Source organism: Pieris napi, chromosome 16 (assembly GCF_905475465.1).
Source record: "Pieris napi chromosome 16, ilPieNapi1.2, whole genome shotgun sequence".
NCBI classification, from domain to species: Eukaryota; Metazoa; Arthropoda; class Insecta; order Lepidoptera; family Pieridae; genus Pieris; species Pieris napi.
This window is the reverse complement of record NC_062249.1, coordinates 130,601-143,565: the sequence shown is the minus strand read 5'-3', so window position 1 is coordinate 143,565 and position 12,965 is coordinate 130,601. Positions and strand designations below refer to the sequence as shown.

Here is a 12,965-nt window from a genome sequence, read left to right as displayed (position 1 = left end):
TCTATGGTAAGACTAAACTCTATATTTTGTTATTCAATTTCTGGTGTGAGACAAACGCAATTATCAACAGAGCAAACAAACATTATCAGCACTTGTGGTTGTCTGAGTGTACGATATCGCACTTCGAGTACTCCATTATATTCATTTCAATTAATGCGCATTACTTCGATAATGTGCTCATTGCATATTTATTACGGGAACAGAGCTCAAAGGGAACCAAAGATATCAGTAAAGACTGACTATATTAGAATAGGTATATTACAACGCAAATAACTGCAAACTTTAAATGAACCTGCAATTTATTTAATGTTAGTAATCTCATTTACAAATAATCGCACTGTCTATGCATACCAATCAGATATACTCGTACAAATACATAGTTAAAGTTATAAAAAATAATATCTTTTATCTCTCCAATGACTGTGTGAGATGCAATATCATCTGCGCGTAAATATTATAGCCATTATCTGGTTGTAAACAAAGACGACAACAAACACAGGTTTGTTGTTGTCGCAACGACACGTTATCATACGTTATCAAGCGCTATGTCGATGCAGATGAAACAATAATATAACCTATAACCGCACTAATTAAAAAACTATTAATATAATAAAATGCACCACCTCACAGTTTCTGTGGGCTACGACGAACTCAGAGTGCGCCAAGAATTTGCGCTTTCATGTATTTAATGAAGGAATACATCTGGCAGTGCTCCAGTACTTAGGACTCAGGTTGCCTGATGGTTACCACAGTGAAGACTAACTTCTCGAAAAGGGCACACATGGCATATTGTATGGATAAAATTAACGAACTGCATAGATGAAAAGACGTTTTTAATTGTTCGTTGTATGAACTGACAAAAAGTTAGCTTCTCAGTTTCTTTACTGTAGGAAATAGTTAGTCTTTGTTTGTCTAATGTTGTTTTGTTTTTTGTATGTGTATGTATTGTTTTGGGTGTGATGTAAAATGTAAATAGCCGCATTGGAGTACTCTGTACCTAATGGTAGCTTATTTTGTTAAATAAATAAAAAACTACCACCTCGCTGTCTTAAGAACATAAGTGACGCTGATTTAATAAAAGTTTCGTAGGTTATGATGTTGTTAATATATTATTATGTTCAACCATGTTTCAGCGGTTAACATAGTAAATGATCGTCGATTTTAGAAAGCGCTTAGGAGTTCAAAGTTTTGCTCTTACGTAACGATTCGAAATGACGGCAAAAACTTACGTGACCCACTTGTCAATGTGAATAATTACATTTTCTCTCGCTGAGCGGCAAACGCAAAAAAATTTTAATTTTACCATTTATATTTAAAAAAACAGGAGCAGAAAAATGGTAGAATTGTCTGTATGCTTTACAATTAACATTAAAATGAAAACCATAGACACGTGAGGTTAGAATATGTCAGTAAATAGGTTATATAAATAAGTAATTAAGTTTATATGGCGTTGGTTTATTCCACGGGCCACGAGCTTGGCTAATCTCAGAGGCTACAATGTGCGCTCACGTGCCAACCGCACTTCAATAATACTATAACACTGCTGACACGTGACCTGTATCACCTAATCACAACCACGGTCTATAAATATTAATTATCATTCCACTATTTATTATACGCCGAGGGTATATCATAAAAACTTGATGAGATTGTGCAGTGTCGAGTGTTGTTTTATTATTAATTTACTATTTATTTATGAAGGCTTATTTAAGTCGTTACGACCTTAAGGCGCGCTCCACAGACGGTAAAACAAATTATACATTTATTTGACCCCAATGTGTAAATGGTGCCTTCAAAAGAAGTGGCGTCCATGGGCGTCGGTTAGACATTAACTAAATGACCCGCCTGCTCCTTTACCCCATGTCCCATAAAAACACATACTTCTATACATTATGATTTGAGTGCACACACTCATCAATCACGTGTACACAACAGGAAGACACTCAATACTGTAGTCATTACACATACATATCTTTGTCTCACTTAAGTGTATGTTATGAAAAGAGAAGGTTAGACATATTTACTTTAAATATAAAGTTGACCGGAGACAAAATATACCTGCCCTATACGGCGAGAGCCTTGCGCGATATTGGTTCGTAACAGAGAAAAAATTCGGTATTCAATGCTAATCTATTCAGTCGAGTCGTAAATTGCCAATACGTCACTTCCTTTATTTAAAATGAAACAAGTGATGATAAAAGCGAACCTATTGTTTTGTATTGAAGTCAAAGACCAAGACATTCGACATATAAAACCTTATTAATTATTTAAATTCTATATTCTGACGGAAAGGATCCAAATTAACAAAATAATATTTAAGAGGGAATAAAAACTACGCAAATATCATTAAAGTAAATGACTACAATGTCTCATTATAGGCAATATAAGAAAGTACACAAGAATTATGCTTGTATTTGATGTATATCCATAGATCATCTTATAACAAACAAGTTTAGTGTACCAACTGTAGCTCACTATTTATTTTATTTATAATTAATAATATAAAACTGTGAATACGTAATAAACATTACAAAGTAAAAAATCCTTTCACACAAAAGACGATTATGCAAATGCTTTCGCTTTCAACTGTAAGGTCGACACTTCCGATATGAGTACAGATAACCAACAAGTTTAATTATGAAACACATATACATATGTGTGTTTGTGTGCACTCTCGAATTAAAAACGACCACAATATCAATATTTTCCGCTTTTCGCAGTTCAGTCACAACTATTTTTAAATAGGATCTTATCAAGCGGGTCTTGTACATAAATAAACTAACGGCCGGCACGGAGAGATGTAAACATTTCTTAGTAGAGAGCAAGTTCCAAGTACAGTATCGATTATGTACCTAGTATTGTATGTACATTAACTCGTAACGGACTCAAGTAATTTATTATTAATCGCTATTATTTACAGAACAATACGCACCGAAAGGTTTCCTAGGGCATTGACGTTCGCCGCTGTTGGTGCCGAACGCTTGCCCCATATTGCACACAAATAAACGAGATAAAAACAACAAAACAGCTGATCACTGACACCGACCACGTCCCATAGCACAACCGTTCGAGGCGAGTCGTAGTCCGCTACTGACGCCTACAAGTACAATCTCCCGTACACTCCGATGATACACAGATAGGCAGCCGGCGACTGGCACCCTGAGAGTGCCCGAGACTTGTCGTTGCTCCTTGTGACGTTGGAGCGTGTCACACCGACCTATTTGGTAAACAGTGATTGTGTCTGATAGACTGTTGTCACTGATCGTAATCTGTCGTCTTTCTTTATTAAGTCACTCTCCATCCAACTAGAAATCAAACACAATCGAATCAATAGTCATCTCAGACTGACGACACGAGGAGACATCCTGCAAAAATCGACGCGCCACATGAAACGCGCAAAAGAGAGTTACACATCGGAGATATAATTACTTAGATGAACATAATTTTCGCAATTCTTAACAGTCATAGAGGCATGTTCAAAGCGCCTATCCTTTAAAGCGCAGAGTAACGAGTACGAGAAATTGCCTTCATTTTGTAGCAGGCGCTCTTTTGATGTAAACCGCAACATATTATTATCATGTCTTTGAAGTTCCAAACCGGGGTATTTCAAGAATCTCTTATATATTAATTTAATCAGTTAATTAAATTTAGCCTTGAACTAAATCTGACTATTCAAAAATTTGACATTTTGCATAATTTTGTACGGGGATTCTATTGAAGGAGAATGTTGTGGATTCTCAACCAACTAAAGATCACCACTGTCAACTATCATTTACAAACGGGTGCTTAGCTACTTTGGCCATATTGCCAGGAGAGCACCGGATAGTCTCGACAAACTGGTGATGGTAGAGAGGAATGATGGCAGGAGAAGTCGGGGTCCTACCCTTTGCTCTGACCAAATTAAGACAATTATGGGTCTGAACATCGCGGAGGATCCTTTAGAGCATTTCAAGACAGGCACGACCTTTAGTAATGAAGAGTACAAAGAAGAATAATAAACAAATGTTAAGTAATTCGAAAATTAACATAATAAGAAGATATGAGATCATTGACAATGGGGAATCAAAATAAAAGGAATACAGCAACAGCTACGATAAACAATCGCAATTTGTACCGTAAGTGCAAGCAGTCTGAAGCGGCACTGAATGAGAGTTCGCATAACAAAAGCTTTAACTGCGTTCTTCAACTAACTCTACACATAGTTCATTGTACTATTTTTATAACCAAGCATTTAAACTGCCAGGTTCTGGAGTGTCAACACGAGCGCTGAATTTTTAAACAATAGAAAACACCCTTTTCCAACATGATACTGTGGAACGCCTCTGTTAGGTGGTTCTTTATATGTTTTTAGTAGAATTCCTTATGCTTCAATTGTTATTTGAAGTCGGTTAGAAACAATTGTTCCGCTGAATGAGGCTCCGGCGATATGCGACCGTTGGCTGCCACCCGCTTCCAATCTTTCAAACAATTCGATCAGAAAATTTCCAATTCAGTTATCGGCAGTAGACAGACAGAGATCCATTCCTCGCTCGAAGCTCGGAGCTTGGGAAAAATCAATGATTTAAACCCTTTCAATACCTATGAATCGTAATTGAATTGAATTTCCTCACTGTGGCCGCACTTTCATCGTACATTTTAGGGAAAATACACTCGCAACATGAATTGAATTTTTTAATTTATTATTTTTATTAGTAAAATTTTAATGTTAATTAGAATTAGTTTAATTATATTATATTAATGGACTCAAACAAACAAACAAAAATCATTTATTTATGTAGGTAACACAATGTACACTTATGAACGTCAAAAAAATTACATTAAATGCTTCTAATTTTACATTTAGTGCCAGTTGTCAAATCAAGGGCGTAGAACGGAAGAGAAGCACTGGCAATAAACTCTCCGCCACTCTTTTTAATCGCCAAGTTTTTGTTTTACACAACGTTTGTAAGGAGCAGCAACCATTACACCATGTTCCACGTGACATCTTAAGTAATAAATAAGCTAGGGTAATATAATCTCAAATAATTATACGAAAAATAAACAACCTTCCCAGTAAATATATTTTACTAACAAAAACCGACTCCTGACGAATGTAAGGGGACAATAATCGAGCCCTAGATGGCAGCACTGAAAAATTTGTCAAGCTGTAGATTAACTCCGCAAAACTAATTACGTCATTCTTCCGTCGAGGCGTCGAGTACCAACGTATTACATACAACACAATCAAGTAAAAATCATACCAACATACTAAATGTAATTTATCCTTTTTTTTATATACGAAGTGGAAATGCATTTGCGCATCTTGCTTTCAAAATATGCAGGGGTATGTGGGACTCGACCGACGCCAAAATCTCTGCTATTCAGAGACTGGGTGAGCAATACCCACTGAAACCACCTCGAGTAGTTCCTACAAAGCCGCGCTATAGAGGCTCCGGGGTCGCTCTCGCATTCTACCGGGACCTCAACGGCATGTTACACTCAAAAACCTCCGGTGCAGTATACACTACATAGCAGGTAGGAGTTGGGCATATCTTCTTCTATTTACCCCTAGGATTCGTTCTAAACAAATGTAATTTAGCCTGCACTGAGTAATTTAAAAATTATTAAAACTTAAATAGCGGAGAGAGATGTTAAAACAGATGAACGGATCGAAATAACCGCAAGGTCAGTGTCGCGCGGCTCAGCCGAGTTGACTTGCTCGTCTTCATTACTGAGAGATCAAATTTTACTTTTATTGCAGTTGTTCACACCTTGTATACAAGCCACAGAATGGAGACATTGCCTATTAAAGTAATATAACCTAAAGATGAAATGGAGCGCGGCGTGTGCAGCGGTGGAGTGCGGGAAATAGGAAGGAGGTGCATTGAAATAGATTTAGCCTAATTGCCGCAAGGCCGTGTGTACGTAGCGACAGCGCTAACTTCACATTTACATAACCACGTTTCGGATACTGTCCAAGGTACTGCTCTTTATTTCTAGTCGAAGTAAAGATCTAATTGCATTGCATCTGGAAATTTGCATTATGGCTCAAACAAGAGGGAAAACAAAAGGTCACAAGTAGGACGATAAGGAAAACAACAATATTATGTTCATGAATAATTTTAGAAAATACGGGTCAAATTTAAACTTCTCAATTTCAATTTTATATATATATATTATATTAGCTGCCCCCGCGAACTTCCTTGCTCCTTAATGTGATTTTACTTTGCCTACCTTTTTAGTACATACCACCAACATGGAACATGTTTTTCAGTGAATTTTTGATTTAGAGAGGGATTGATCGTAGAGACCGAAAATTAAGGTATATGTATTTTTGTACGTCGTATCATAAAAAAATAAAAACAAAAAAGATTGTCTGAAAATTCAAAATAAAATTTAGGGGTGGACCACATTTAGAGGGATGAAAAATAGATGTTGGCCGATTCTCAAACTTACTGAATATGATATAAAAAATTTCATAAGAATCAGTCGTCATTGTGACACGAGAATTTTATATATATTTGATAAAGCTAATTGACGTATTTCGTAGACGTAAATGACTACGTCTAAAGAGCTTATCATTTTCCACTGATTATATGCGGCAAGTTAATTAAATTGAATCTTTAAAGATATACCGATGCTGACTTTTTATAAAGTAATAATTCACTTAAAAACTTACATAAATCTAGTACAAGTAGTTGAAGCTTATAAAAATCATAATACCCAATAATCATCCCATTCGAACTGATAACAATCTTTTTTGAAGTCGGTGAAAAAGAGGTCCCGATTTACACGATATCGTTCAGTTATAACTAATGACAAATATATCAATTATGTAGTTTAAAATAAAGTCTTATATGTAAAAATAATTAAAGTATACTAAAAATTTGAGTCTACCCATTACATAATAATCGATTCCCACTCATCTCTATCCATGGTCACTTGATTAAATTACGCCAGGGAATCCAGGATAATATAACAGTTTTATGATAATATGATCAAAATGTCACCATATATACATATGATAGACTATATGCATCTTGGAAGAATATATATGCTCAGCGGTCGGACATAATATGTTTAGTTGTTCGGTAGTTTAAATAGTATGTATGTATTAGATCACCATATATCCATTTGTGAACTAGCTACATCCAAGTATAGTATATTGGCATTAACAACATAATCTCATACAATTTGAATGATGCAGTACTAAATGTCAATAAGCCTTTTTTCTATCTTCTTTCATCTTCTATCGACACTCGGCCACGAGTTTCAATAGGTGCTGGCTCCGCGCTACAGTCACGTCCTTCGCCTGCACTCGCTAGGGTTGAGCCTGGCCTATCCTGCACTAACAACGAAATTATCATTTCTAACTAATCCACCGACTTATTTCACTAATATCTCCTCCGTCATCTTTAAATTATTTTGAGTTAAACCAATTTCACGGGTTCCGTTATAACTGGTTTTATCATCTATAAGTTAGTCTTAAATGATCAATATCATTTTTGTCTGCAAACTAAATACTAAAATGTGTTATTTAACGATAGTTTTCTCTTTTGACATTTGTCAAGAGATAATCCGATCTTGATTCGACGCTAAATTAGGTGAAGATTGGGCTTAACTTTTTAATAGATAGATAAGCTAATTCCTTCTTACCTCAAATTAATAATACAAAAAGTGATACCCAAACCTATTTCATGGTTGAATTGAAGTTAATATGGACTGAATCTATGAATATTAATAAGGCGGAAGGGGTGGTACATCGTCAATTACTTATGTGACAGCCCTAGCATTGGCCTTGGCTCCCATTGATCGGCGGCGACCTTGCACTTGACTCTTGACAACCCCCAATACTAAACGATGTTGCGCCATTTTTCATTTTCTAATGCAATTTCTGCTCTCCGAATGCCACATCGTCGCTGTTCTTTTGATATTTTTCTCGAGTTAAGCAATATTTAACTTGATTAACAAATTTATAATCTTTTAAGGTAGCCGACATCCGTCCATCAATATTACAACAATATTAAAGAACATCAGATTATCTATATTTTAAAATAATGCAATAAGGTCGCTTTATTTAATTACATGATATTTTCAAACCTAAATAAAAAGCTCAAAACATCACTTTACACCTTTTAGTATGAGTTGATTAGTAGTGCATATTTGATTTTTTGATTCCAGTGATCGTCACATTTTGAGTTTTGATTTTTTGCCAATTTTGCTTATTTTTTACGCCCTCAACCATATCATATTTGTTGTTTGTGCGTACGGTCAATTATTTGTATTTTTATTTAAAGGCAAATTATTTGTCATCAGTCTAACCTCTCGACGACTGACTACGTTAAATATAAACGGCCACCAAACCGGTCCTTGTGGTACAAGATTATTTATTATCTTTAGATCTTGGCCTCAGATTTCAAAATCTGTTTCATGATCATATTTAAATCTAATAGGCAAGGAGTGATCAGCCTCCAGTGCCTGACACACGCCGTCGACTTTTTGGGTCTAAGACATGTCGGTTTCCTCACGATGTTACCGTTCGAGCAAATGTTAAATGCGCACATAGAAAGAAAGTCTGTTGGTGCACAGCCGAGGATCGAACCTACGACCTCGACCTACGACGGTATGAGAGTCGCACGCTGAAGCCACTAGGCCAACACTGCTCATTATTATCACAGAGTGAACTACAACTCCGCAAGCGACTAATAAACCACTCCAGACCCTGCTGCCAGCGGCGAGATGAGTTCGTGCAGTTCCCATTAATTAACCATTGTCTTAATGTGACCGTTTGACCAGAGGTTACAGGGATCTTTAGCGGTTATATTGTAATCTGTCAATTTTATATTGAATAGTGAAAGATAGAGGGTCACGTAATCATTGGGGACGTGACATGCGTGACGAAGTGGGGGAAGTGACGTAAAAGAGTAATATTTGCTTTATATAAATTCGGAGTAATTAACAACGATATCTCCTAAGCCATTCCTTGAAATCAAATGATGTCCATTTGATATTGAATATTCGTTTAGATAAGAATAAAAATTCTGTAATAAAAACACTCTATACCAAATTTAATGACGTTAAAATTCTAATTCTGCCATGAATAAATTTTGCGTAATGTTCACCGTTCAGTTTCGCAACAGAAACTCTCAAAAAGGATACAAGCGGTAACTAATATATTTTTTAACTCAAACAAACTATTCCGTTTTCCATATTAATATGATTAAGTAAATAATTGATTAATTAATAAGGTAACTAGAATTATATTACAAATAATTTGTGTAGGTTTTCGTAGAAGGACTACAGCGTAGCGCGTAGCACTTTAATTGAAATCTAATTTTTTTCTGCTTTTCCTTAAGGTTGTTTATAAATTGTATTTTATTATTATTTATTACTTAAGATGTCATGTGGAACATGGTGTAATGGTTGCAGCTGCTTAGAAACGTTGTGTAAAACCAAAAAACTTTTAAAAAACGATTAAAAAGAGTGGCGGAGAGTTTATTGCCAGTTCTTCTCTTCCGTTCGCTCTTGATTTGATAACTAAATGTAAAATTTGGCAGTAAATGTAAAATTAGAAGCATTTAATGAATTTTTTTGATGTTCTTAAGTATACGTTGTGTTACCTACCTATATGAAGAAGTGATTTTGACTTTTGAAACAAGTGTGTTACATATGCAGTAAACTTTTACCTCCATAAAATTTCCACTTACCTGAAACAAAAAAAAACATTAATTAGGTATTAATGATAAGTAGAATTTATCTTTAATACATTACGAAATTTGGTTGTTTCTTTAAAATAAATTAACTCAATATGACCTTTTCAAATGCCTTCAAAAAGTTACACTTTCAGAGAGAAGTTAATTTTCATGAAGATACAGGAAGTATTGAAGACTTGTTCGTAGATGCGTAGACATGGAATACGTACAAACTGATTTTAACTCAATTTGGTAAGTTGCCAAGGGGCATGTTTTATATTTTTTGCTTTCCACTATTAGTTAACACGATAGCGCATATTATTTATGGAGAGAGACGTCCGTTGGCGATGTGCCACCGTTACTTCAATACAAAATAGATCAAAACGGATATAAGAGCCGGTTAGTTAACACAAACTTTCATTCAAATCCACTGGTTTAGTACCCACATAAACTTGTTGATTTTATCTATCTACATATATATTGAAAGAAAGAAAAACAATATATAACTCAAACTCAAACTCAAAATATCTTTATTCAAGTGGGTAACCAAGTACACTTTTGAATCGTCAAGTTAAATTAATCGTAAATTTACATTTACTACCAGTTCGCAAGTCAAGGGCGTAGAGCGGGTAAGAAGAACAGGCAAGAAACTTTCCGCCACTCTTTTTAATCGCCAAGTATTGTCATACAAATTGTTTGAACTGGAGCAATTCAATCCCAAGGATTAGGATCATTTAAGTAGTCCTCAAATTTATAAAAAGCTTTGTTGATTAATTTTCGTTTAACGAGGGCTTTGAATTTATTTAGTGATAATTCTCTAATTTCGCTTGGGAGTTTGTTGTAAAAACGAATACAATTTCCATATAAGGAGTGGTTTATCTTTTGGAGCCTGGTTGGTCGTACACTCAAATTAGTTCTATTTCGCGTATTATACTGGTGAAAGTCACCATTTGTTTTAAAATTGTTTATATTTTTTTGGACATACAACAAGGCTTCAAGAATATATTGACCAGATAGTGTCATAATATTTAATTCCTTAAACCTATTCCGTACCGACTCCCTCGGAGAAACACAACAAATACCCCGAACAGCCCGCTTCTGCAGCACAAATATGGATTGAACCTCTGCAGCAGCACCCCACAGTAAAATGCCGTACGACATAACGCTATGAAAGTAGCTATGATACACAATTTTAGCCGTGTCCTCATCAGTAAACTGTCGGATTTTCTTTACTGCATATGCTGCAGAGCTCAGCCTATTCGAAAGAGTCTCTATGTGTGGGCCCCATTGGAGTTTACTATCTATTGTTATGCCTAGAAAAACAGTTTTGTCAACAAAGTTTAGTTCACTGTCCTTAATTTTCAGGTTACCAATTTACCGCTTTACGCTAGTAGTTGTAAATCTAATACATTTTGTTTTATTCTCATTAAGCAATAAGTTATTTACATTAAACCAGTTAACTATACGAGAGATAGAATTGTTTACATCGTCCAATAATACGTTATTCCTATTCACTTTAAATAGAAGTGAAGTGTCATCAGCAAACAATACCATCTCATGAACTTCGTTGACAAAGAATGGGAGGTCATTTATGTAAATCAGAAATAAGAAAGGCCCGAGAATCGATCCTTGGGGGACGCCCATTGATACCTGCGAACCCGGAGAGGTGACTCCATTGACATGAACTCTTTGGATCCTTCCCTTTAAATATGAATTCATCAGGCTGGAAGCTTTGCCATCAACGCCATAGTGTTGAAGCTTTCCAACGAGTATATCAGGATGAACACAGTCAAAGGCCTTTGACAGGTCACAAAAGACGCCGACTCCATCATATGATTCTTCCCAGGCGTTAAATATGTCCGAAATCAACTTCACACCGGCATCGATTGTGGAGCGACCCTTAGTGAAACCATACTGTTTATTATGTAAGAGTTTATTTTTATTAAAATGTAAAGAAAGCTGGTCTAGCATTATCTTTTCAAAAACTTTGCTCAACGCAGGGAGCACGGAAACAGGTCTGAAGTTTGACGGATCAGACTCACTACCTGCCTTGAACAACGGTGTAATCTTACTTAATTTCATTTCGTCCGGAAAGACTCCACAATCGATACATCTGTTAAAAATTATAGACAATTCAGAGCTTATTACATTAATAACGGAATTTAAAATGACTGTTGACATACCCCATATATCTTTACTTTTTTTTAAATTAATAAGCTTAAAAGTTTTAACGATATCATTACAAGTTATATGTTTAAACTGAAATTTATTTATAGGTATATATATATATATATATAAGACAGTATTCAAAAATTTAATCACCTTTAAAGTACGCTCTTTCAGAAACGATTAAAACAAATGTTAAACGCTTTTACGACACCATTGGTTCAAAGTTACGAATCGTGACAAAAATCGGTCAAGCGCCTTTTTGTAACAAATCCAAACTGCTTTGTGAAACTTTTCATTCCCAAATGGTTGGGTATAATATTATGGTCACTTTCTACAGAAATCTTAATTTTGAACACAATGTTTGCAACTTTTTTAATAATGAAGTCACTACTGATGTAGGGCGTCCCATTCAGGGTCATCGCTAATAGAAGTTCTTCCTCGCTTGAACTCAACACACCAATGCGCAACCGTAGATGACGAAGGAGCATGAACCCCTCATGTCTCAAATCTAATCTAATAAACCTCCCATGTCTTGATTAACCAGGTCCATTGTAAAGAAAATCCAGCATAGATATTTTATAAACGCGCTTACTTTTATCCGTTTTTAAAACACGCTCCGACACGACGCAACAAAAGAGAATTGATTGCTTTTTTATTATTATTATATCTAATGTTTGGGCTATGCTTGCCCTTGAATGTTTCGCATTATCCCTATTTATCGAACACCTCCCCATAATAATCACAAGATATAAGAAAGCGATGGCTCAACGAATATCAAAAATGTTCAACTTGTTAGATAGAAGTAAAATTTAAAAAAATAAATTACTAACAAATAATTTGATATCTCCAGTCATAAAAAAACGATAACATTTAAGCTCTGATCGAGCTTGAAACACCCAGTGGATATAAAAGAATTTTTTTTAAATTCTTTGGAAGATGGCTTTTGAACTTGAACAACTCTAATAGTTTTAGGACAGTTATGTAATACTAACCTACTTCTTGTATTCTACAATTTACAGTCAGTTATATAACTCTGCGGATAAACTAAGCGATTACTCTCACTAAACAACTAGGTTTAAGGGATTACAACTAAAGTCAGATTGGCACAGTCACTAAACCAAGACA

General features: G+C 35.3%; 1 protein-coding gene across 2 annotated transcripts in view; it reads right to left on the bottom strand.

The window, feature by feature from the left end:
* LOC125057549 (E3 ubiquitin-protein ligase znrf2) overlaps nucleotides 1-12,965 on the bottom strand; it is a 36,183-nt gene that overhangs the window by 17,665 nt on the left and 5,553 nt on the right. The gene's annotated exons all lie outside the window — the stretch shown is intronic.